This window comes from Tamandua tetradactyla, chromosome 9 (assembly GCF_023851605.1).
Source record: "Tamandua tetradactyla isolate mTamTet1 chromosome 9, mTamTet1.pri, whole genome shotgun sequence".
In the NCBI taxonomy this organism is placed as follows: domain Eukaryota; kingdom Metazoa; phylum Chordata; class Mammalia; order Pilosa; family Myrmecophagidae; genus Tamandua; species Tamandua tetradactyla.
The window spans coordinates 106,046,108-106,072,885 of NC_135335.1; the positions used below are offsets into that span (position 1 = coordinate 106,046,108).

The 26,778-nt window shown below is 38.1% G+C and overlaps 1 protein-coding gene across 22 annotated transcripts in view; it reads right to left on the bottom strand.

Annotated features, from left to right (window-relative positions):
* Positions 1–26,778, bottom strand: part of PDE4D (phosphodiesterase 4D) — a 1,724,553-nt gene that overhangs the window by 163,482 nt on the left and 1,534,293 nt on the right. The gene's annotated exons all lie outside the window — the stretch shown is intronic.

Here is a 26,778-nt window from a genome sequence, read left to right on the forward strand (position 1 = left end):
GGTGTGAGACATCACAGTATGTTGGAAATATTAATATTACTGCTTGATTGTGGGAATTGGCATTCATTTTCAGTCTGCTTCAGAGTATTACCAATCTGGGGTCAAGATGACATTTTAGAGAGGGTGCTGTCACTCAATACCCATAAGCTGTGGAAATGATTATGCAATTAAACATGTTTAGCCTGATTTGACAATGGTTTCAAATCATGTCTCTTCTAGTGAAGGGCGATCTTCCTTGTTAAGGAGGATCTAGGAATTTCTTGATTCCTTTTGCTGAAATCACGACAGTGATCAGTGTATGTAAAAGAATATATTGAAATCAACCATTCTGCCCATCTCTGTTTTCCCTACTCTTAGTACTTGGAAGAGTTAGAAAATTCATCTACCACATTTGAAATTTCAATTGCTGTAAAATTTCAGCTCTGTCCCTTCCTAGCTAGGTTAAGACAGGTAAGTTGCTTAACACCTTTAAATCTCAGTTCTCTCATCTATAAAATGGGTCCACAAAATTGGGAGGATTTAACAAGGTAATTCATTTGACACATTGAGCACAATTCCTAGTACAGATGAGACACCCAAGCAACAGGAGAGATGCAGCACCAAACTATAGTGTACTGTGTCAGTATATTAGAGCCGCTTACTTCAATAAATCTCTGGTCCACTCCATTCTAATTCTGTCAGTGAACTGCAGGTAAGCGTACTAGACACCATTTATGACACACATACACCCTCTCCCTATCCCCAGATCAGCTGTGCGTGCCCAATTTGCTTCTTGGGCAGAGACAACTTTCCCAGTGTCCTGATCAAAGCAGTTTCAGTAAAGCCTTGGTCATCCCTACGTCATCTCATATTTTCAGGCTCCCCATCCCCACCCTGGGGGGCAAAGGCCTGGCTTGGGCAAGGGCCTCTGAGCTGACAGGAAGCATATAGTTACATGTGAGCTGCACGGAGGTTCTGCTTTCCTAAGGGCTTCCCACAGAGTCAGGGCAGTCAAGAACCTGTGGAGCAAATTTTGACCAATAAATGGCAAAAACCAAGGGGGAAGAAAATTTGCTTACCCTTTCTTCTCTTCAGTGGAATGTTCCATGTCACAGTGGTTCCAAGTGACCCCACAAGTGATGTCTCTTGTAAATTAGCAACTAACTGTGTTTCTTGTAAAGATGTGATAAGCTTGCTAATGCATCACCTTACATTTATTTTCAGCTCTTTCTTCTTACTTTTCCCGTCACTCTCACTCTAGTTTCCCTGGGATTGTACTACCCTCCAAAAATGTTTTGGTTTGTAAGCTATCTCTAGGGAATTTGAGATAAAGAAGAAAAAATGCAATAACTAGAGTACAGGAATGAGAAGAAAAACTTTTCGTACTAAACATCAGTTCTAACTTATTGATAATTCCTTGGATCTCTTCATCAGTGAAAGTTCTTAAGGTCATATTATCACAATATCAACAAGGAATAACTGATCAAATCAGTGCAACAAGAGTCTTTGAAGACAAACCTTCATTCATTCCACAGAGTCTAATTTCAATTTTAACCTAAGAGATAGTGTTTGAAATCACTTAATGCTGTCTTAAGGGGAAGGGGAGGGTTGATTTTTCCTCTGAGAAGTCATGTTCCTTTGAATTGAACTCAAATGTGATGTAACGTTAAAACGCAACCCTGACAGTTTTCTTTCCTTCAGAAATATATTGCAGTTCTGCAAAAACCTAAATTCAATTTCATATTAAGCATCGCTTTTCTTTTTCCGTCTAATGTCTGGCTGTTCTTCTAGCACTTGTACATAATTATCCATCACTGCAGTTTTTCCAACAGGGGACCCACAGTAGACACTCTGATTTACTTCACATTATACGACCCTCTCACACAGTGAGAGTGGTCTTCAATGCCAATGCCCCTGGCAACCATCCTCCTTCAATTTACATGGAACTCTTTCCCGCTTGTGCCTCATGGCATCAAATATATGAGCTCTAGATTGTTATTTGGGCTCCTTTCATCTTCATTTTCCATATTTTTTATGACTGCCTTTTGCATAGGCACATTTGCTGAGTTGGCACCTTGCAGGTGGTTTGGTTTGTGGCGTATTTTAATAGCTATGAATCCATGGGTACAGCTATTGGGTTGTGATGAGTTATATAATGCATGTGCAAGTCAGTGTACCAACAAGAGGATTTTCCCAAGACCACAAATGACCCTGGAAACTGATACACCAAAAGGACTGCACCTTACTGAGTGACCCCTGAGTAGGCTGTGCTGTCCTGAAGGGCATGCTCTTATAGTGACAAATGATGATCTTTGGAGAGCAGATCTGGTAATCATCCAACTACATTAAGGCACATTTATTTCTGGTACTATTTGGTTCATTTTACTTTGGTTTGGTTTGGTTTCTGTTCTTAGCAATCAGGCCATTTTATGAGTACTTTGGCAAGCAGCAGTAACAGTTGTTTTCTCGGAAATTTTTAACCTTTCAAACACAGTAGTGATGCTATGGACATTATAAATCCAATTAAATGTGGTCCCTGGTTCCAAGTTGATGGTCATAATCCTTTCTTTTCTATTGTCATTCTGGTTTAATTTACTTAGGACCAAGAAAATAAGTGTGATGCTCTCCTGGGATTGAGGGAAGTTGACATCTGGGCCCATAAACATAACTATCTCTGGCCTGGGCTCAGTGTACAGCCCACCACTCTAGGCTGGCTGTCACTGACCCAGGGGATAAACCCCAAGCAATCCAGATTCTATTTATTCATTTATTCTCTGTTCATTCATCCATTTAACAAGTACAATACCTTCTATATAGAAGGCACTGGGCTAGGTGATGGGGATATACTGAACAAAACAGCAAGATCCCTGCCCCAAGACAATGTGCCATAGGATTTGCTGAAATATAATTTGGGATTAGTTTTCCAACTCTCCAGGTAAAATGAGAAGGAGTAAAAAGAAAACAAATGATATCATCTATTAACTGATACATTCATTATCCATTCACTCAAAAAACAATTATTGAGGACCTACTCATAGATCCTGTACCAAATGCCAGCAAAGCAAAGATAAAAGGTACAAAGCATCCAGAAGCCATACTGAAAAAGATGAATTTGGGCACTAAAATAGTTTAAAAGACTAAATGGTAAAAACAAACAAACACAAAACCCTAACAAAGTTAAATTAATATAAAGAAAAGTTTGCAAAAAAGTCTCATTTTCCTAATATACCTGGAATATTCACACATCAATAAAAACACAAACTGCCTAAAGAGCAACTGGTCTAATGTGTTTTTCACAGGAGTAAAAGAAAGGTCCATAAACATATGAAAAGGTGCTCTACTTTATTTGTAATTAAATTAGATTGGCAAAACATTTTAAGTTTGTGAATTCCAGGGTCAGGGTGTAAGTGGGTATTGGAATACTAGCATTTTCTTATGCTGCTGGTAGGATTGCAACTTTTTGGAAGACAGCTTGGCCATTTTAAATGCAATTTCAGTTCTAAGAATTTATCCAACGAATATGCTCACAAAAAGACATAAAGGTATTCAAGTACAAGAAGGCTCACAATGTTATTTGCTGTGCCATGTTATGTCCAGTAGCAAAAAACTGGAAATGATCTACAAGCCCATCAGTAGAGTTCATTGGATTCTGACACACTACATAATAGAATATTATATGTCAGGCAGTGAGAATGAGGTAGACCTTATCTATATAAGCTTATACAGAAAAGCCTTAAGACATATTGTTAAGTAAAAAGAAGGTTCAGAATAGTATTTGCTATACAGTCTTGAAGGATATGCAAGAAATGATCAGTACTTTCATCAAGCAATTAGGTGGAATCTATTTGCTATCTTGCTCTCATATGATATTTGTTGTAAGCTGGGTACTCCCTGCAGGATGCTGCTCCAAGACCTTCAAATACTTCAAACAGCTGAAATCACAAGGAAATGAAGATCAATGCATGCTTTTGAAGGAAAGAAGATTTTAAAAGGGCAGTGTGAAAAAGAAGACACAAGCCACAAGGGATATGTAGAATGATCAACTTGTCCTAATTTTCCCAGTACTTTACTGATTTTAGCACTGAATCTCTCATGTCCCAGAACACTTCCTCACTCCCAGGTAAACTGGGATAGCTGATCACCCTAACTTGGCATTACTATGAGTTTTATGCATTAACTGTATGCATAGGAGAAACTGCTGTATTTTCTTTCCTTTTCACATTATTGCCTCCTTGGACCTCTGCCCAAATGCCAAATGCCTAATCCCTGCAATTTTCCATACTGAAAGTCCTGATTTCTTTCCATCTCTACCCTTTGGTGCAAGGATTTCCACCTTTGCTTTAATGATGTGACCTTTTGCATCAGGATTTCTCCAAATGGAGATTTTCTGGGTTTTGCATACAGTTTGGCAGGAGAAAAGAAGCTATAATAAAAGGCCCAGGAGGGAACACAGTTGTATAAGAGAAAAAAAGTTATTTGCCAGGAAAAAAAAACCTAAAGATATCTAAGGCAAAGAAAAACTTCATGGTACGGATGGGAAGAGAGAAAGCAACAGTCATTAGATAATAAGTTGAAATGGTATCTATGAAATTAAGTTTTCAAAAGGGTTATTTTAGAGGAAAACTTTCAAAACAAAACACACCAAGCCTTAAGAGTTACTGGATTAGAAGAGATAAACAAAAATTCAATAAGCTTCAGACACTTTCCACATGACCCCAAATAGTCTGGTGGGAATAGGTGACTAACTAGGAAATATTGAAATCATTTCTGGTTGCAGGTGCAGTGCTGTGGTATGCAGAATCAACCATAACCTCACAGGGTTGGAGGGGATATCTTTGAATAATTCCTTAGTTTATAGTGTCCATGGTAAGAGGGGAGCCTAACACTGGGGCCACCTGCTACTTCAGTTTTGTTCCTGAAAGTGGGTAATGTTACTGATTTGAAAATTGCATCAGAAGCATAGGTATTTAGTGCATGAGCTGTTCATAATGACTTTGGTATTCATTTTACATACATCCCTACAGTAACAATTTACTGGAGGAAATCTGAAGTCATTTCAGCATGGTTACATTTTCTAAGAACTCCGACAGGAAAAAAAAAAAACAAAACAAAATGAAAAAAAAAATGCACTGCAGTATTTCTTACAGGTTACCTAGTCTCTTTCCTCCAACATTTTTGCCCATTAAAGAGTAGGCATGTTGCTTTTTTACACCGGTAGCTCAGCAGCTATGCCATTTTTTCAAAAACAAACTTATTCTGCCTCTGGACCGTTCTTTCAATCATTTAACCAATATTTGTTAGGAATTGAGGGGTGCTAGGGTTTCAGAGATGAGTAAGAAACAGCTTCCACCCTCAGTACATAACCGTTTTTTCAGGAAGATAGATAAAAACCAACTTATAACATAGTAAGATTAAAGAGCTGTGCAAAATATTTTGTTGGACAAAGGACACTATTAAGAGAGTGAAAAAAGACAATCCAGAGAATGGGAGAAAATATTTAAATATCAAATATCTGATGAGGATTTAATATTCCAAATATATATAGAACTCATACATTTAACAACAAAAAGACAACCCCATTTAAAAAAATGGGCAAAGGACTTGAACAGGCATTTCCCCAAAGACTAGACATGAAAAGATGTTCAACATCATTAGTCATTAGGGAAATGCAAATCCAAAACACAATGTGATTCAACTTTATACCGACTATGATGGCTATTTAAAAAAAGGCAAATATGTGCTGGTGAAAAGGCAAATAACAAGTGTCGGCGAGGATGGAGAAAAAGCTGGAACCCTCTTACATAGCTGGTAGGAATACAAAATGGTGCAGCCACTTAGAAAAGTTGGGAAAGTAATCAAAAAGTTAAACACAGAATGATCATATGACCCATCAATTCTACTCTTAGGTGTATACACAAAAGAATTGAAAACAGGGACTCAAGCAGATATTTGTATGTCAGAGATAAAAGGTAGAAACAGCTCAAGTGCCCCTCAATATATGAATGGATAAATAAAATGTGGCAAATACATATGATGGAATAGTATTCAGCCATGAAAAGAATGAAATTCTGATACTTGCTACAACAGGGATAAACCTTGAAGACATCATATCGAATAAAATAAGCCAGACACTGAAAGGACAAGTATTGCATGATTCCACTAAAATGAAACAATTAGAATAAGTAAATGCATAGAGACAGAAAGTAGATTAGAGGCTTCCAAAGCCTGAGGGAAAAGGAGGGGATGGAGAGTATTGCTTAATAGGAGCAGAGTTTGTTTAGGGTGACAAAAATGTTTGGAAATAGAGTGATGCTTGTGCAACACTGTATATATGAGTAATGCCACAGAACTGTACACTTGAAAATAGACAAAATGGCAAATTTAATGTTATATATCTTTTAACACAATTTTAAAAAGTATATAGAAGTATAGAGAAGGAAAGCCTGAACTCAGGAGGAACTCAAGAATTATCTTAAGGGGCAAGTAGGTTCCCTCCAGTTTGGGTAAAAGGTAAGGGTGAAGAAGGACTTCCAAGGTAACCAGATAATATATGTAAGAGCTTCAGATGTGGAAGAAGGTGGCTTCGTTGGGAAGGGTCACTCAGCTGTGGGAGGGCAAGCCTTGATCAGAAAACAGCAAACTGTGGGAAGCAGGACATGCAGGAGCAGGGAGGGTCTTGAAGAGCTAAGTGGTGGATCAGATTATGAAGGGAAGGAGAAGGAAAAGGTGCTTTTACTTACTGAGCATGATGCTAGGTTATTTGCATTTATTATCTCATGTAATCAGTCCAGGAACCCCCTGGCTTGATGTGCAAGTCTCCATTATGCAGATGAGGAGACAGAAGACCCAAAAGTTTACATCTGGGCTGAGCCACAACTTGGGGCCAGGTGTATCTGATACCCAAGTCCTTGGCCATTTTACTATAAGGTGCTGTTTCGAGGTGAAGGACAGTTTAAACTTTACGCTGAAGGACCTGTGAACTCTCTGATGGGTTTCAGTAGGAGAGAGAGAGAGAGGATCAACACTGTGCTTCAGAAAAAAATTATCCAGGCAGTCATGTGCAGGAAGAGGAACTGGAGGCAGTGATAACAGGGAAGAGGCTTTTCCTAGGAGGACAGAGAAAACTTTTCTGCAACAATATCCAGTGCTATGCACAGAAAATGTTTCCTCAGACCTTGATTTCATCATACTTGCATTTATGTCTAGAAACGTTTACGCCTGAAATGTAAGTTACAAAACTGAAGACGACAGATGGCAGGAACACTGAGTCACCTTAGAGAAGAGTGGGGCTGGAGGAGAGAAGTGAGGGCACAATAACGTTAACGCTCCAAAATTGAGAAACACAATTAAAATATGTGCAGATGTAATCCCATGTGAATGGCTGGGCTAGCTGGGAAACATCCATCCTTCTTAAGAACAGCTAGAGAAGCTGAGAGCAGATGAGGCAGTCACAACTTGCAGTTATCTAATTACTACATTTACATCCTTACTTCTGTCAAGGGACGCTGTGCTTTAACAGTTTCAGATGATGGGCTTTCTTTAGCAGATTGTCTCAATGCGGCTATAAATTTCACTCATGTCATTTTCTGCAAAATTGGGTCGAGTTAAAAGAACTCAGGAATGAGGAGTGTGGGTGAATTGGGTTATATACACAAAGCTAGTCGAGTTAATTTACTTCTGGGCTTGAAAATTTGATGGTATTATAATGCCTCTGTGGGTTGGAAATAAGGTCCTAACATATACATTCATTTCACATAAATGAAAGAGGTAAACCAAAAATTAGGGAGTGTTGAAGTTCTCAGACTAAAGGACTGCTTTATTGTAAGTGCTAGTAAAGAAGGTTAGAGATGTTTTTTAAGGAAATTAGGAGAACATTATTCAGAGAAAATTTAGCTGCTTAATCTTTTTCAGAAATAGTAGTAAGATTACTACATTGTAATAGGTACAAGGGTTTGTACCAGAGAGCTGAGATTTGGAGATGGCAGGCAAATGTTATCATCAAGATATGATTCCATTAACTGGAAAATGAGTGGTTTTGTCATAAAAGGTTAAAACCTTTCTGAGATTTACATCATAGGTCAAGGAGATAGTCATTCTTGGGAGATTGCATGGGTCTGGCTAGATTCAGGAATCAGCAGAGTGGACCACATTCTTCCTTTGAAGGTAAAAAGTATATTTTTACATATGTGTTCCAGTTTTAAAAATTAATAAGAACCCTCCATCTGTCTATTTCTAGGGGCAAAGAGAAAAGCTAAAAACTATAGATGGGGGCGGGCCATGGTGGCTCAGCAGGCAGTCCTGGGTTCGATTCCCAGTGCCTGCCTATGCAAAAAAAAACAAACTATAGATGGATATTTTATTTAGGTGGCAGAAATAAATTTCCAGAGGTTTCAGTATCCACAGGCAGAAAGAAGATACAATGTAAACTGTAGCCTAAATGGTAACCCACTGGGGAGTTTTTTAACTCTTACTAAAATAATTTCCTATAAATGTTGTTACCTGAACATTCACAATTAGGTATTCATTCCTTTGTGCTTATAAGATGTTTTGCAGAGAGTAGTTTATACCACTGCCTAAATAATCTTTCAGTTCCTGTACTATAGCTAACTCACTTGTCCAAATAAATTTTTACCAGTTTTGAGGATTTTCACAACTAGAACCACCTTAAAAAGTTGTTTCTGCCAGGCCCATGCTTCACCAATGAGCCATTCAAGGTCCAGAGAGGTGAAATAATTTGTCCAAAGTCACTGAGCAGGTTGTGAACAAAGTTGAGACTACAGACAATTTCAGGCTCTTGCTTCTTAGAGTTTGAGAGGCTCTGGAAAGTTCCTGGGGATCCCATCCTGCAAGTAAAAGTGGTGATGAGGTGCGCCTCCCTCCCCACCCCAGCTCAACTAAAGCAGGCCTGCTACTACGTGACTTGCATACTGTGCCCTTTCCTGAATAGCACTGATTTGAAGAAAGACCTCTTCTGCTAAGTGGAATGTTCTAAGCAAGCACACACTGAACCAGGCCAATGTATTGGTCATCTGAAAGAGTGGTTCCCAACACCAGGCGGCCAGAGGCCAGAACAATGTTCTTTTAACTTCGTCAACTTGGAATTTTCACCAGACTTGAACTTGGTGCCTTTTGAAAGGGACATTAAGGGTTACAGGGTCTGCAGCTTCTTGTAGTGCTTTTCATAGGAATTCTTTTCAGATCTCAGTTTTGTTTTTTCTTTAGAGAAGTCATAGGTTTATGAAACAATCACATATAAAATACAGGATTCCCGTACTCCTTCCTTTTATTAACACCATGCTTTGGGGTGGAATGTTGGTTACAATTGATGACAGCACATTTCTGGAACTGTAGTGTTAACCATTGTTCAGGGTTTATCTTAGGGTTCTTCTGATTGCGTAGCGTTTCCATGGATTTTTAAAATTTATTATTCTGTTACCATACATACAATCTAACACTTCCCCTTCTAATCCCATTCGGACATACAGTTCAGTGCTGTTAATCATGTCTACGCAATCATGTTCACAAAGCTGTGCCAACATTACCACCATCTATCACGATGGGACAGTTTCCTAATTATCCTCCTTGCTTTCTTCTACTCACCCCTGGGGACTGGTAGCATGTGTCTTTTAAGTTCAGCCCTGACTTTTTCCTGACCCATCTTCTCCCAAACTGGGGTCCCCCTCTCCCAGTCTGGACCCACCCTCTTGTCTCTGCACAGCCCTGGAACTCATGTGAATGGTGAAAGGAATGAATGAATGTTATACTGATGATAATTGCAGGGACAGAGATAGAGGTAGCAAAAATAATAACAGTGAAATGACAAGGTACTAAAGCCCCTGATACATAAGAAAGTTAAATTAGTTGAATCCAGCTTTCCACAAGATCTCTTAAAGATTTTTGTGATTTTCTTATCTCCTCTCTTCGCTATTTTATTCCTGAGATGTATTTCATCTTTTTCTACCTCTAAGTAGTCCACAAAATTATTTTCCTGTCTAGCCAACCCCACCCCCCCTTTCTATTTTAACTGGTAATTAGGTCTCTTAGGTTTACAACAGTCCATGGACAGTGTGGATTACTCCCATCTCAAAGCAAATTGTGGATTGTTATCTTGAAATTCAAAGTTCTTCACATAATTTTACTCTGGAAAACCAGACTTCATCCAAGTAGTGACTGGGTAATTTACTTCACTTACAAATTCTGCCTAAGGCTGAGACCCATTTGGGACCTCACAAAGGGTATAAAATAGTGGTTTTCAAGTTGGGTAGGCTCTGGGAAAACATTTTCTATCAAGGCTTTGAAAAACTTTTATTTTCCCTTCAATGCTTATCTTAAAAATCATCTCACCAGTTATAAAGAGAAAAATCTCTTTTGCAGAGATCTTCACAACTAAAAGATCCTTCAAAGAATAAGATTTGTTGAAGTCAGTGTTTCTCAACCAGAGGTCTTCAGAATTCTTCCCTGAAGATAGTTTCTTGAGGATTCCAGAGGAAAATTTTTGCCACTAAAATGTAAGTTTATAGTGGTTAGAAAGAGGGATCTGTAAGTAATGGATTATTGTGGGATTAGGTGGAAACATAAAGTATCACTGGGAAATGTGTTCTAAAATTTACATTCATGAAAATAACATATTTATTAACAAAGATTCTATGGAGGTACCAAGTTCCTTTCCTTTCCTTTCTTGCTCTTCACTCCTTTTTCTCTCTCCTCCCTTCCCTGCTTCCTACCTAAATGCTCAAGTATCTCTAAATTTTTATTCAAATGCAAACGTCAGTCAGTTTGACTGGCTTTTACAGTAAGAGTTTTATTTTGAAAACTAAAATTAAATGTCGACATCAATAAATCAATGAAAGGTTCAAATAAACTTATATACCTAGGGCAGAGAAACTGATTTAGCAGAGGGATTAAGAAGTTCTAGAGTTAGTCAGATCCTGTCTGGACTCCAGCTCCACCGTTTATCATGTATGTCCTTGAGTGAGTTAATTGAGGTAAGCAAACATCCTCTTAAGAAAAAATATGAATAAAACTATCTCTAAGCATAACTGTGAAGCTTAAATGATAATATGCTTATAAAAAGCCTAGACAGTGGCTGGCACGTGGTAAGTATTTGATATATATATTAATTGTAAGTATTGCAAAACTTCATACTATCTCACACTATTCTTAACATTGTGAAGTGATAAAGCAAAGGATATTCCAATATCCCACCTAATGAGTGTTCAAGCAATAATTTAATGCACAAGCTTCTAGTGTCGTTAAATTACCTCAAATGGCATTTTGTACAAACTATCTGATGCCCTATTGGAAGTGGGTCTAAACCTAGATCTTAGAAGAAATAATAAATGTGAGGTTTTAAGCTCAAGAAAGCTCACGATAGAGTCTGAAGTTCAAATTCCACAGAGTTGAAGTTGGTTCACTACTTAGGACAATGAGTAACTCCATCCCTGAACTGGCTATGAAAGCAGAATAAGGCAAAGGTACTTAGGCTCCTTCAAGATCACATGTTTTCACTTTAATCCAATTCTAGACGTTAGCCACATGCTTTCAAGATCACTCTGGATTCAGATCCAATTAAAGGAACCATCAGGGATTTCTCTACTGCTTGTAAAAGAGAAATACCTTTTATGATTTTATTAGTCTAATTTTCTATGGGTAAAGAGAAAACAAATTTTTCTCATTCCTCTTCAACTAAGGCAGTTGTGTAGAAAACGTTGTGGGTCAGTTAGTATATATGAGCTCTGGCCACTGACCAGAGCTACTGAGACTTGTCTCAGGCTGGCTTTGATGTCACTTTCCTTGGGCATGGCTGACCTGTGAGATTCTTTCCAGTCCTAACAGCCTATTACTTCACAGTAAGTGATGTTTCCTGATGAACTGGAAAGCTGTGAATGGTATCTTCAGACAAGACAAAAGAAACAGAGCAAAGAAAAGGTGTATATGTGTCTCCAGAAAGCAAGGAATAAAAAAGCAAAGCAGGGCAGGCCATGGTGGCTCAGCAGGCAAGAATGCTTGCCTGCCATGCCAGAGGACCTGGGTTCAATTCCCGTTGCCTGCCCATGTAAAAAAAAAAGCAAATAAACAAAAAGAACACTATTCATTAGATTGTTTAAGGTGAAAAAAGGATGGTAGGAGTTTTGACTATTATACTCTTCATGACACTGCAGCTGTTAAAATGAGCTCCACAGCTAATTTGTTATACATAACGGGGCATTATGTGTCTTAAGCAAGCATTACTGAACCTCGATAAAATGCACAGAGTTTACAACCACCCAAACTTTTGTAAAAATACAGGGCACTTAGTTGTAAACTCTGCCCTGTATTTTTACAAAAGTTTGGGTTCCACAAAGCCCATCCTGAAGCAGCCTGTGCTCAAAAAAGTATTAGGAAAAATACACATTTTATATAAAGTGTTTAAAAGGTTACATATAAATTACATGAGGACAAAATATTGGTCTAGTTAAACTGAGTACCCAGGGGAGCCTGTCCATGCAAAAGAAAAAACAAAACAAACTGAGTACCCAGGGATTATAATTTAAATGGTTTATATGATTAACACAGACCTTTGGATTTCCCTCTTAGATTCCCCTCCCCACCCCTCCCGCTTTAACAATTTAAAAATTCTTATCCAGAAACTTTTTCGTTGTTGTTATTTTATAGTTGTTATTGCTCTTTTAAAGAGATGTTAAAAATACTGCATTACTTTTACTACAGGATATATAATCAATCAAGACCAATTGAAAAAAGCAGATTATTATAGTTTTTTTATCTTAAAAAAAATAAAAGGCAGATTTAATGGAATGACCATTTTAAAGTACAAAGGTGTATCTATCGAATGCTTTCTGTGTGCTAAGCGCTCTCCACGCAGCCTCGTTTCATCTTTGCAATGACTCAGGGATACAGGTGTTATCACCATTATGTTGCTGAGGATGGAACTGAGGCTTGAGGAGGTTTAGTGGTTTTCCTAAAGTCACCAAGTAAATCAACTGGGGAGGTGGAATCAAAGCCAGGTTTGTCAGGCTCCAAAGCCTGTGCTCTTCCTATTCTTTCATCTTTCTTTTCATTCAGTACTTCTCTGGAATTGTGGTTACAGAGAGGAAGCGGGAGCAGCTGCTTTCCACTGCTGAAACGTAGAAATCCTGAGAAAATAATTCTATAGGATTTACTAACCAGCTTGAGTTACTAAAAATATGTATCAGTTTTCACTATTAACTTAAAATGAAACACACATAACTATTGGATGTTTTTTTTTCCTTTCCCTATAGAAACCCTTTCAAATACTAACTTAATAAGATTAAACACTTTCTTATTACATTTTTTAAAGAGGGTGCCAGAATATACGTCTCTTGCTTGCATATGCATATGATGTGTTGATGTAATAAACAAGACACTATTAATATTTGATCCTTTCTGGGAACACATTTTGTATTTTAAAACCTGGGAATCTGTTATCCATTAAAAATTTTTTTATTAAAAAAAAAGTTCTAGGAATGAGGTTTAATTATGAGGCAGTGTAGGGTCAAAATGTAACACTTCCAAAGCCACTGAAGAGAGCTTTTTCTTTAAAACTTAGTAAATGAGTTAGTTGTTTAAACAAGGGATGGAAATGCTCTGATGATTCACTTTCTTCCAAATCAAATAATCCAGTCCATGGCAAATTGTTGAAAGGATTTTAATACTTTTATTTCCAAATTGGATTTGGAGAGTTTCTTCTTATTCAGAATTCCTTTGAGAGCAGGGCAGTAGGATTTAGATTGACAATCTAATTAGATAAGATTCTCCACAGAAAAACTGCGGAAAGCACAATTGCCTACTGCTTTATTTTCCGAGGAAAAAATACGCCTTAATAAAATAAATAGAAATGTTGAAAAGAGTGTATCCACGTTGGAATTATACTCCCCCTGAACACCTCTTTTCCATTTCTGGCCCAGATAGCTCCAAAAATTAAGGATATGTGCAGCTCCACATTAATTTTTTTAAAAAATGGAATGCCTTTGCAATTTCTGTTTTAAATATTCTTTTAGTACAGCCAAAAATAACAAATGTGTATGCTATAGTTGAGGGCAGGGGAGAAAACACATTTTGAAAGTGGAAAAGAAACACAATCATAAGACCTTTCAGTTGAACTGGAGGAGGCTGTTTTTAACCATAACTCCTCAAACATTGTCTAAACTTTTAAAGTTATTCCCAAGTAGGGTTCAGTTTTGAATAAATTGACAGAATTCATTGCTTGTCAAGGTTGCACTCTATTTCTCATTGAGTTGAGAAGTGGCGGTGACTGCCTAAATGATTTACAAGCTCACCTTGGGTTTGACCCCAGCAGATCACAAATTTTGACACTGTTTAGACCTCCACTCCCATAGCACTTTGCTAAATAAATGGCATTCACAATTTCTTAAGATCCTGTTTTTGTCTCTATGATCCTAAACTGGAGTTAGAAATATTCATACGAGAAATTCAAGAACCTTAACTTGGTAGCTGTACTTCCTACCGTTGGTTTCTTTGCCCAAACTTGTTTCTCTTCAATGTTACCCACTGAGATAAGGTATTTGATTAGGTGAATTTACCCACTCACCCCCATAAAATTCTACCATTTGATTAGCTTTTCCTCTATCTTCTCATTATTGAGTTGCCATAGTTTTTTGACACATAAAACCAATAATGAATATTGCTCACACTAAAGTACTGGGCCACCAGTGTGTGATGTATTGCTATGAGGGGAGGTTAAAATATCTTCTTTCCTCAACAGTCACATAAATAATTTATTTCTGAGTTATTCCCTGTTTTTCTTAGTAGAAGAATGAATTGGTACTCGGTGGTTTAGTTATGTCACAAATGGAGATAACCTCACCTCAACTTAGCAAAAAGTAAGCATTTTCCTAAATTGCTTAATTTTACTTTGCTGGGTTTTGGTGATAGTCGTGCTACAATGTACAAGCTGAGTATCCTTATTTTCAGTTGAGGGTAGAGGAGAAAAATTATATTTGAAAAGTAGAAAAGAAACACTCTTAAAAGATTTTTCAATGGAAAAGGAGATTTCTTTTTTAACTGTTAACTCCTCAAAGGTCATCTAAAACCTCAGGTTATTCCTCTTCCTTATTCCTCCTCCTTTTTAAGGTGCAATGTTTTCATCTGTATCATGTACTAACAAGGGACTTGTGTAAGGTCAAATCCTAAAGATGATCCCCGGTCAATCTCACAACTCCAGAGTCTGAAAGCCATCTCTGAGATGCAATCACCCAGGAGATAATGTTTCATCTCCCTGTTCCCTGGGGTGTTGAGCCTACCTGCAGTAGTCAACTGACTCCAACTTGCAAACCTACCTCTAGTCTTACAGAGGAGAAAAATCCTAGGGACATGTGTGTAATGGGTTGTAGCTATCTACAGAGGGTGAGCTTTCTTTCTGTATTTGCAATCTCTTTAGTGGATTGCCTGGGATGCATCACATTCTGGTTTAATGCTTAGTCAATAATAAAATTGTTTTTCTTTCTCTTCCACCTTTTTGGAGAAGTTTTCTGGATTGGGAGAAGATTTTGTTGTTAATTATATTCTCCCAACATCTGTAGCGATTAAGTCATTGTTAGGTGAGGTAACAACGTAGCTAAAAAGCTGAGCCCAGCACCTGGCATGGTAATCATCCAATAAAGTCATTTGGTATTATTTGAATTGGTTATTTATTGTATTTTATAATGTATTTTACATACAACCTCTTCTTCCTGGGATAACTCAATCACCAATGAAGTCTTTTTAAAAAGCACTCCATAGATAATAAGTTATTCAATAAAACCATATACCAATGATATATATATGATATATATATATTTAATAAATACATATATAAAATATATATATGTATTTAAGAATTGGTTTTGTTTTAAATCACAAGGGAAAAAAATCTTTCCATCATTCTAAAACCACATGTGATTCAAATACGATGTCTAACCATTATTCCAAGGAAAGGCTGACCAATAGTAGGCTGTGGGATCCTGTAATGTCTATATTCAGCTTGGACGTGGGCATTTGGATGTATGAGGAGGAGATGCCAGTCCAGTTTTGTAGTTGTAGTAATCACTGCTGGAACTTTATAATCATCAACTCACAGGATTTGGTGCTTTGAGCAAAGGTGTTACTTACTCCCCTACACCCACCCTTTCAATGCCATTTTCCCTTAAATTAGCACACATCCTCATACTTGACACCACTGAACTAGCCAGAAAAGCAATCATGGAAGAATTAGGTAGGCAAGTGACCAGTCAATTAATGTGAAAATTCTATTTGAGTCCAAAACCAATTCCAATCTCTAAATCTGACCAAAAGTAAGATATCTCTTCTTACTCATTTGGGGGTCAACAGAAATTCCAAGCCCCCTTTTGAAAGCATTATGTACTTTCAGGAAGATACCAGGTTCTTTCAGGTGCTATCTAATTTGGATTTTTATTTGTCTTCACATTCCTCCAAGAGCTGTTACAGCACCCCATTTCACTGTATCCCATTTAACTCCCCAACCACAAGGGAAGCTGGCTGCAGCATCAAACAACACTATTAAAAATATCACAAAGGAACCTTGGGGTAGGAATTTCAGGTTTAAATTAGAGCTTAGGGACAAATACAGGTTGTAAAGACCTGGAGTGATACTGGGATAGGATTTAGGAGAATTTCAAAGTCTGAACAGGGTCCTTAAGGTTTTCCTGTTAAGGCTGGTAAGACATTTCGGAATGCCCGTAATGCTGCCTGATGCCATTGGTTCTCTGTAGTTTTGAAGGTTTGTTAAAAGAGAAGTGCAAACTTCACCTTTGCCCCCACATCCTTTATGTTTTCTTTTCCAGAGAGTTGGGACCAAGCATGACTGTAACTCAGAGTAACTTGGCAAAGTTATCCAAAACAAAGCTCCTTTATCATTGCCTTCCTAAGGAACAACAAAAACTCAAAAGCACAGGTTTTTAAATTATTATTATTATTTAAACCTAGATATGTATACTGGGCTATCTAAGCAATTAGCTAGAAGTCTTCTGGTGAAATCCTGGCTCTAGGAGCTAAAAATATAAGTGCAGAAATGAGTACAATGGTGGCTGCCTGAAAGACTCCAGCCATTTCAAATTTGGATGAATGTTTTGGAAATCCAGCAGGCTTAATGGATTAATCATTATTTAGAATCCTGCTACGTGGGAGGTTTGAATTCAGTGCTGGTAGGAAGATGTTATAGTTGTGGCGGGAGGATGAGGAGAGCCTTTTCTGGGTGAGGGAAAAGCCAGCGCTTGCCTTTTAAGCTCTCCAACAGAATCACTGCAAGCTGAGCACAAAAAGGAAAGAAATCGCTTTTGGCAAAAACTTGCTCATTCTCCCTGATTGGCTGACATGCCTCTGGAATCTTCCCAGATGATACAGACTGACAGATATAATATTTATTTTCCTGTGAGATTCCAGGAGTATGGGGAGCCTGGGCTTTTTCTGGTCTCCTGCTCTCACAGACTATTTCCCTCATATCACAAAGCTCAGTTTGGAATTTGGAATGTTATATCCAGTACTATGATTATCTGATTAATACAATCTTGTCCCTTACCACCCTCAGATGGGAGTAGGGACTAAGGACAGATAGTGCTCCTTTTGGGTTATAATTTTATCCCAAGAGCCTTGCTTACTACCTGGCACACGGTGGTGGTTGGGGGTGGGGGTGAGGCAGGGAGCTCTCAAATTATCTGTTGGAAAAAAGACATCTAAATTGTCAAAAGGACCTGATTTAGACATCCTAACCAAAGGTAGATAATTTGTGGACATACCATTAACCAATAATCTATAATATATGACTAGAATGAAAAGGTGTCTAATAGTTTTGAAAATTTGTAGGTTCCTGTCTAATACTATTTTTTTTTTCACATGGGCAGGCACCGGGAATCGAACCCGGGTCTCCTGCATGGCAGGCAAGAACTCTGCCTGCCGAGCCACTGTGACCTGCCCTCTAACTGTATTTTAAAAATGGGTAATTGTAAATAAGGTAATTGGGATCCTGGAACGGCTGGCTGGCTGAGAGAAGCAGCTCGGGTGAGATCGCCGAGGCGCGCGGGCCTTACCGGGCGGGGTGGCAAGCGGCCGGAGTTACTCCCTTCCCCCTTCCCGGGCCGGCTGGGAGAATTGGAGAGGTGGTCCCCTGAAACCAAGGCGACTGGCGCCCACACCACGCGCAGCCCCCGGACCAACTGAGAGAATTGGATCGGAAACCCCCAGGCTGCGGAGAACGGTGACGGGTGCGGGAGGCCCCTTCCAAACTCGTGACTCCCGGGGAACGTGCACTCTCTCGGGCGGGCCGCTGCCGCTGGCGCCCTCCTGCCACGCTTGTTGCCCAGGGCCGACTAGGAAATTCGGACGGGCTCTTTCCCTGGCTGCGGCGACCAGCAACCCTCCCTGCGTTCGGACCCCGGGCCGGCTCAAGCCGCTACGGCTAGCGAACCCCCAGGACGGCGAGAGTTTTCCAAAGTTTAAGGTCCCACAGCACCTTTTACTGGTGGGACCCGCAGACAAACGTGTGCCACGAGCGCCACCTACTGGGCAGGATAAGAAAAACAGAACCCAGAGATTTCACAGAAAAATATTACAACCTTGCTGGGTCCAACACCAAGAGAAATCTGAATAAATGCCCAGACGCCAGCAGAAGAAGATAACTGTCCACGCTCAAAAGATTGAGAATATGGCTCAGTCAAAGGAACAAACCAATAGCTCAAATGAGACACAAGAGCTGAGACAACTAATGTTGAATATACGAACAGAAATGGAAAACCTCTTCAAAAATGAAATCGATAAATTGAGAGAGGACATGAAGAAGACATGGGCTGAACATAAAGAAGAAATAGAAAAACTGAAAAAACAAATCGCAGAACTTATGGAAGTGAAGGATAAAGTAGCAAACATAGAAAAAATAATGGATAGCTACAATGATAGATTTAAAGAGACAGAAGATAGAATTAGTGATTTGGAGGATGGAACATCTGAATTCCAAAAAGAAACAGAAACTATAGGGAAAAGAATGGAAAAATTTGAACAGGGTATCAGGGAACTCAAGGACAATATGAACCGCACAAATATACGTGTTGTGGGTGTCCCAGAAGGAGAAGAGAAGGGAAAAGGAGGAGAAAAACTAATGGAAGAAATTATCACTGAAAATTTCCCAACTCTTATGAAAGACCTAAATTTACAGATCCAAGAAGTGCAGCGCACCCCAAAGAGATTAGACCCAAATAGGCATTCTCCAAGACACTTACTAGTTAGAATGTCAGAGGTCAAAGAGAAAGAGAAGATCTTGAAAGCAGCAAGAGAAAAACAATCCATTACATACAAGGGAAACCCAGTAAGACTTTGTGTAGATTTCTCAGCAGAAACCATGGAAGCTAGAAGACAGTGGGATGATATATTTAAAATACTAAAAGAGAAAAACTGCCAACCAAGACTCCTATATCCAGCAAAATTATCCTTCAAAAATGAGGGAGAAATTAAAACATTCTCAGACAAAAAGTCACTGAAAGAATTTGTGACCAAGAGACCAGCTCTGCAAGAAATACTAAAGGGAGCACTAGAGTCAGATACAAAAAGACAGAAGAGAGAGATATGGAAAAGAGTGTAGAAAGAAGGAAAATCAGATATGATATATATAATACAAAAGGCAAAATGTTAGAGGAAAATATTATCCAAACAGTAATAACAATAAATGTCAATGGACTGAATTCCCCAATCAAAAGACATAGATTGGCAGAATGGATTAAAAAACAGGATCCTTCTATATGCTGTCTACAGGAAACACATCTTAGACCCAAAGATAAACATAGGTTGAAAGTGAAAGGTTGGGAAAAGATATTTCATGCAAATAACAACCAGAAAAGAGCAGGAGTGGCTATACTAATATCCAACAAATTAGACTTCAAATGTAAAACAGTTAAAAGAGACAAAGAAGGACACTATATACTAATAAAAGGAACAATTAAACAAGAAGACATAACAATCATAAATATTTACGCACCGAATCAGAATGCCCCAAAATACGTGAGGAATATACTGCAAACACTGAAAAGGGAAATAGACTCATATACCATAATAGTTGGAGACTTCAACTCACCACTCTCATCAAGGGACAGAACATCTAGACAGAGGATCAACAAAGAAATAGAGAATCTGAATATTACTATAAATGAACTAGACTTAATAGACATTTATAGGACATTACATCCCACAACAGCAGGCTACACCTTTTCCTCAAGTGCTCATGGATCATTCTCAAAGATAGACCATATGCTGGGTCACAAAGCAAGTCTTAACAAATTTAAAAAGATTGAAATCTTACACAACACTTTCTCGGACCATAAAGGAATGATGTTGGAAATCAATAATAGGCAGAGTGCCAGAAAATTCACAAATACGTGGAGGCTCAACAACACACTCCTAAACAACGACTGGGTCAAAGAAGAAATTGCAAGAGAAATTAGCAAATACCTCGAGGCGAATGAAAATGAAAACACAACATATCAAAACTTATGGGACGCAGCAAAGGCAGTGCTAAGAGGGAAATTTATTGCTCTAAATGCCTATATCAGAAAAGAAGAAAAGGCAAAAATTCAGGAATTAACTATCCATTTGGAAGAACTGGAGAAAGAACAGCAAGCTAACCCCAAAGCAAGCAAAAGGAAAGAAATAACAAAGATTAGAGCACAAATAAATGAAATTGAAAACATGAAAACAATAGAGAAAATCAATAAGGCCAGAAGTTGGTTCTATGAGAAAATCAATAAGATTGATGGGCCCTTAGCAAGATTGACAAAAAGAATAAGAGAGAGGATGCAAATAAATAAGATCAGAAATGGAAGAGGAGACATAACTACTGACCTCACAGAAATAAAGGAGGTAATAACAGGATACTATGAACAACTTTACGCCTATAAATACAACAATTTAGAGGAAATGGACGGGTTCCTGGAAAGACATGAACAACCAACTTTGACTCAAGAAGACATAGATGACCTCAACAAACCAATCACAAGTAAAGAAATTGAATTAGTCATTCAAAAGCTTCCTAAAAAGAAAAGTCCAGGACCAGATGGCTTCACATGTGAATTCTACCAAACGTTCCAGAAAGAATTAGTACCAATTCTCTTCAAACTCTTCAAAAAAATCGAAGTGGAGGGAAAACTACCTAATTCATTCTATGAAGCCAACATCACCCTCATACCAAAACCAGGCAAAGATATTACAAGAAAAGAAAACTACAGACCAATCTCTCTAATGAATACAGATGCAAAAATCCTCAATACAATTCTAGCAAATCGTATCCAACAACACATTAAAAGAATTATACATCATGACCAAGTAGGATTCATCCCAGGTATGCAAGGATGGTTCAACATAAGAAAATCAATTAATGTAATACACCATATCAACAAATCAAAGCAGAAAAATCACATGATCATCTCAATTGATGCAGAGAAGGCATTCGACAAGATTCAACATCCTTTCCTGTTGAAAACACTTCAAAAGATAGGAATACAAGGGAACTTCCTTAAAATGATAGAGGGAATATATGAAAAACCCACAGCTAATATCATCCTCAATGGGGAAAAATTGAAAACTTTCCCCCTAAGATCAGGAACAAGACAAGGATGTCCACTATCACCACTATTATTCAACATTGTGTTGGAGGTTCTAGCCAGAGCAATTAGACAAGAAAAAGAAATACAAGGCATCAAAATTGGAAAGGAAGAAGTAAAACTATCACTGTTTGCAGACGATATGATACTATACGTCGAAAACCCGGAAAAATCCACAACAAAACTACTAGAGCTAATAAATGAGTACAGCAAAGTAGCAGGTTACAAGATCAACATTCAAAAATCTGTAGCATTTCTATACACTAGTAATGAACAAGCTGAGGGGGAAATCAAGAAACGAATCCCATTTACAATTGCAACTAAAAGAATAAAATACCTAGGAATAAATTTAACTAAAGAGACAAAAAACCTATATAAAGAAAACTACAAAAAACTGCTAAAAGAAATCACAGAAGACCTAAATAGATGGAAGGGCATACCGTGTTCATGGATTGGAAGACTAAATATAGTAAAGATGTCAATCCTACCTAAATTGATTTACAGATTCAATGCAATACCAATCAAAATCCCAACAACTTATTTTTCAGAAATAGAAAAACCAATAAGCAAATTTATCTGGAAGGGCAGGGTGCCCCGAATTGCTAAAAACATCTTGAGGAAAAAAAACGAAGCTGGAGGTCTCGCGCTGCCTGACTTTAAGGCATATTATGAAGCCACAGTGGTCAAAACAGCATGGTATTGGCATAAAGATAGATATATCGACCAATGGAATCGAATAGAGTGCTCAGATATAGACCCTCTCATCTATGGACATTTGATCTTTGATAAGGCAGTCAAGCCAACTCACCTGGGACAGAGCAGTCTCTTCAATAAATGGTGCCTAGAGAACTGGATATCCATATGCAAAAGAATGAAAGAAGACCCATCTCTCACACCCTATACAAAAGTTAACTCAAAATGGATCAAAGATCTAAACATTAGGTCCAAGACCATAAAACAGTTAGAGGAAAATATTGGGAGATATCTTATGGATCTTACAACTGGAGGCGGTTTTATGGACCTTAAACCTAAAGCAAGAGCACTGAAGAAGGAAATAAATAAATGGGAACTCCTCAAAATTAAACACTTTTGTGCATCAAAGAACTTCATCAAGAAAGTAGAAAGACAGCCTTCACAATGGGAGACAATATTTGGAAATGATATATCAGATAAAGGTCTAGTATCCAGAATTTATAAAGAGATTGTTCATCTCAACAACAAAAAGACAGCCAACCCAATTACAAAATGGGAAAAAGACTTGAACAGACACCTCTCAGAAGAGGAAATACGGAAGGCCAAGAGGCACATGAAGAGATGCTCAATGTCCCTGGCCATTAGAGAAATGCAAATCAAAACCACAATGAGATATCATCTCACACCCACCAGAATGGCCATTATCAACAAAACAGAAAATGACAAGTGCTGGAGAGGATGCGGAGAAAGAGGCACACTTATCCACTGTTGGTGGGAATGTCAAAGGGTGCAACCACTGTGGAAGGCAGTTTGGCGGTTCCTCAAAAAGCTGAATATAGAATTGCCATACGACCCAGCAATACCATTGCTAGGTATCTACTCAAAGGACTTAAGGGCAAAGACACAAACGGACATTTGCACACCAATGTTTATAGCAGCATTATTTACAATTGCAAAGAGATGGAAACAGCCAAAATCTCCATCAACAGAAGAGTGGCTAAACAAACTGTGGTATATACATACGATGGAATATTATGCAGCTTTAAGACAAGATAAACTTATGAACCATGTAATAACATGGATGGACCTAGAGAATATTATGCTGAGTGAATCCAGCCAAAAACTAAAGGACAAATACTGTATGGTCCCACTGATGTGAACGGACATTCGAGAATAAACTTGAAATATGTCATTGGTAACAGAGTCAGCAGGAGTTAGAAACAGGGTAAGACAATGGGTAATTGAAGCTGAAGGGGTACAGACTGTGCAACAGGACTAGATACAAAAACTCAAAAATGGACAGCACAATAATACCTAATTGTAAAGTAATCATGTTAAAACACTGAATGAAGCTGCATCTGAGCTATAGGTTTTTGTTTTGTTTTGTGTTGTTTTGTTTTGATTTTACTATTATTACTCTTATTTTTTTCTCTATATTAACATTCTATATCTTTTTCGGTTATGTTGCTAGTTCTTCTAAACCAATGCAAATGTACTAAGAAATGATGATCATGCATCTATGTGATGATGTTAAGAATTAATGATTGCATGTGTAGAATGGTATGATCTCTAAATGTTGGGTTAATTTCTTTTTTTCCGTTAATAAAAAAAAAAAAAAGAGAAGGGATAATTGGAGATGAAGGGATACAGACTGTACAACGGGACTGGATATAAAAACTCAGAAATGGACAGCACAATACTACCCAATTGTAATGCAATTATGTTAAAACACTGAATGAAGCTGCATGTGAGGTATAGGTTTTTTGTTTTTGTTTTTTTTGTTTTTTTTTCTTTCTATTATTGTTTTAATTCTTATTCTGTTGTCTTTTTATTTCTTTTTCTAAATCGATGCAAATGTACTAAGAAATGATGAATATGCAACTATGTGATGTTATTAAGAATTACTGATTGTACATGTAGATTGGAATGATTTCTAATTGTTTTGTTAATTCTTTTTTTAATTAATAAAAAAAAAATAAGGTAATTGGTGTCAGGAGAAATAGTTAAAAAAAAAAAAATGGCATGAAGTCAAGTTTGGTCTAGGGAAACTACGGCCAGCCAAGTGCAGGCTGGGACACTGAGAAAGCAAAAACAATGATGAGCAGAGAAGAGGGTACCACGAAAGGAAACCAACCAGATACACAAATAAACAACTGGCAGAGTACTGAGAAAGACACAGTATGTCATAACAGCAAAGATGAAGCTGCAGGTCTCTAGAGCTGTGAAGTTTCCTCAAAACTTTCTATGTCTATAAAACAATGGCATTTATTTGGATCTAGCTATTTCCAGAGACCACGCTGACCTACCTAGGACGTCAGTCTATGTGGAAGAGGGACCTTTGTGGGTTACTATGTGAAGAAAGAAGCTTATTCTTTGCCAGTAGCATGGGAATATGAGATCATTTCCTGAAACTCTCAGGGTATTTCCTGGAAAAGTCACCAAATAGTTATGTTTCAAGGAAATGAGTCTTTTCCTTTCTGCACTGGTTGGTTGAAAATATGGTCACCAAGTAAAATGTGGTTTTGTTCAATGTACTGCATCACCATGTATCCCTCAACATTTACTACAATTACATTATACATTCGAATTCTATTTGTCTGAAATCTCACAGTTCTGGAGTTGGTTTTAATCTGTTGCCTAGAACTCACTTCCTTCCTGTTAGTGGTCATAGAGGGAAGTATTATTTTTTCTAGTCACTAAAGACCATTTGGAGTTTAGTTGTAACATAATTTGTGAGATCTCTGTTGGGAATAAAATTCCTCTCTGTAATCACTTTATGTCACCGATGGATGGTACTTCTTGTGTGTGGGAACATGACAGATTTTCCTGGTTGAACATATGCTTGGCTGGCTTATGCTTAAAATTGGGCACCACTTCTATGGGAGAGAAATTTTAGGAGAGGCACAAATGTCAGAATCCAGACTCAGCTGATGCTGCAGGGAGAAATGAGGAGATAAAATGTGGAGAGAACACTACAGGATTACAGAGTGAAAAATGAATAGGGGAAGGTAAAGAAAGGAAAAGGATGTTAGACAAGGAGTAAGAGATACAAAGAAATAAAGGAAGGGGTGAGAGAAAAGAGTAGGAAAAGAAGAAAAGGCAGAGGATATTATGGGAGGAAAAAGAGGAGAGGACATATTGGAGAACATGAAAAAAGAGAGAATGTAGAGAAAGAAATTTAACTGAACTGAGAAGAAATGACTATGATGGGGATGGGCAGTACACAGTGTTGTGTTCAGTGTGTGGAACCTGAAATGAAGTGCCAAGGTCTGAATCCCAGCTTTATAACTTTCCTGAATAATAACTATGGGAAATTTCCTTAAATTCTTTGACACTCAGTCATGTTCTTAATTTTATTTCATATCCCTGTAAGTGTGAACCCACTGTAAATAGAACCTTTTGAAGATGTTAGTTTCAGTTAAAGTGTGGTTCAATGGAATGAGTGTGAGCCTGAATCTGAATTACTGGAGTTCTTTATAAGCAGCAGAAATTCTGACATAGTAAGAGAAAGCCACAGAGATGAGCCTGAAGATTGCATTCAAAAGACCCCAGGAGAGAAAGAGAAGGACATCGCCATGTGACTCTACGAGGCAGAAATGCAAGCCAAGGAACCCCACGGACTGTGGGCAAGCCAGCAAAGAATATAACAGACTTTGGGGAGAAAGCATCACCTTGCTGATGCCTCGATTTTGGACTTTTCCTAGCCTCAAATCATGAGCAAAAGTTCCTATTGTTTAAATCAACCCACTGTGTGTGTGCATGTGTATGTTGTGTATGTGTGTTTGTCATAGGAGCCTGGTAAACTCAGTGGCTGTATAAGAAGAGGAGATGAGACACAGACAGACACAGAGGCAAAATACCATACAAAGATGGAGAGACCCAAGGAGAAGATGGCCATGCAAAGATGGGGCAGAGAGTGGAGTCATGCTGATGCAAACAAGGAATCCCTGGGCCTACCAGAAGCTGAGGAAAGGCAAGGAAGGGGTCTTCCCTAGAGCTTTCAGGATGGTCATGCCTATACCTTGATTTCAGCCTTCTAATCTCCATCAGTGGAGAGAATAAAATTTTATTTTTTTAAGTCCCCTAGTTTAAGGTCATGTGTTCCAGCAGCCTTAGGAAACTACGATGGTTACTAATGGGCTCGCTTCCCATATTTTTTTTCCACTTGATTTAGAGGTACAACAATATGGAGATAATCATTCATATTAATTTCTTTCGATTATCCTCTTCTATTCAAAAGGTTAAGAGGCACATTGCCATACCATTTTCCTTCTTGTGCTGGAGATAAAAGGTTTTCCATGTTGGCTTCTTCTGCCCAATTTATTGTTTCTACCCTCTAGCTAATAATTTCAAGAAGTTCTGAAAAGGGATATTTAAGAAGAATCAGTTGACCTTCTCTACTCCAGGTCAATTGAAATCACATAAGTTGTACATACTAGTACAGGAAAGACACAACAAAGAAAAGGCATATTATTGTGCAAGTGTTTTC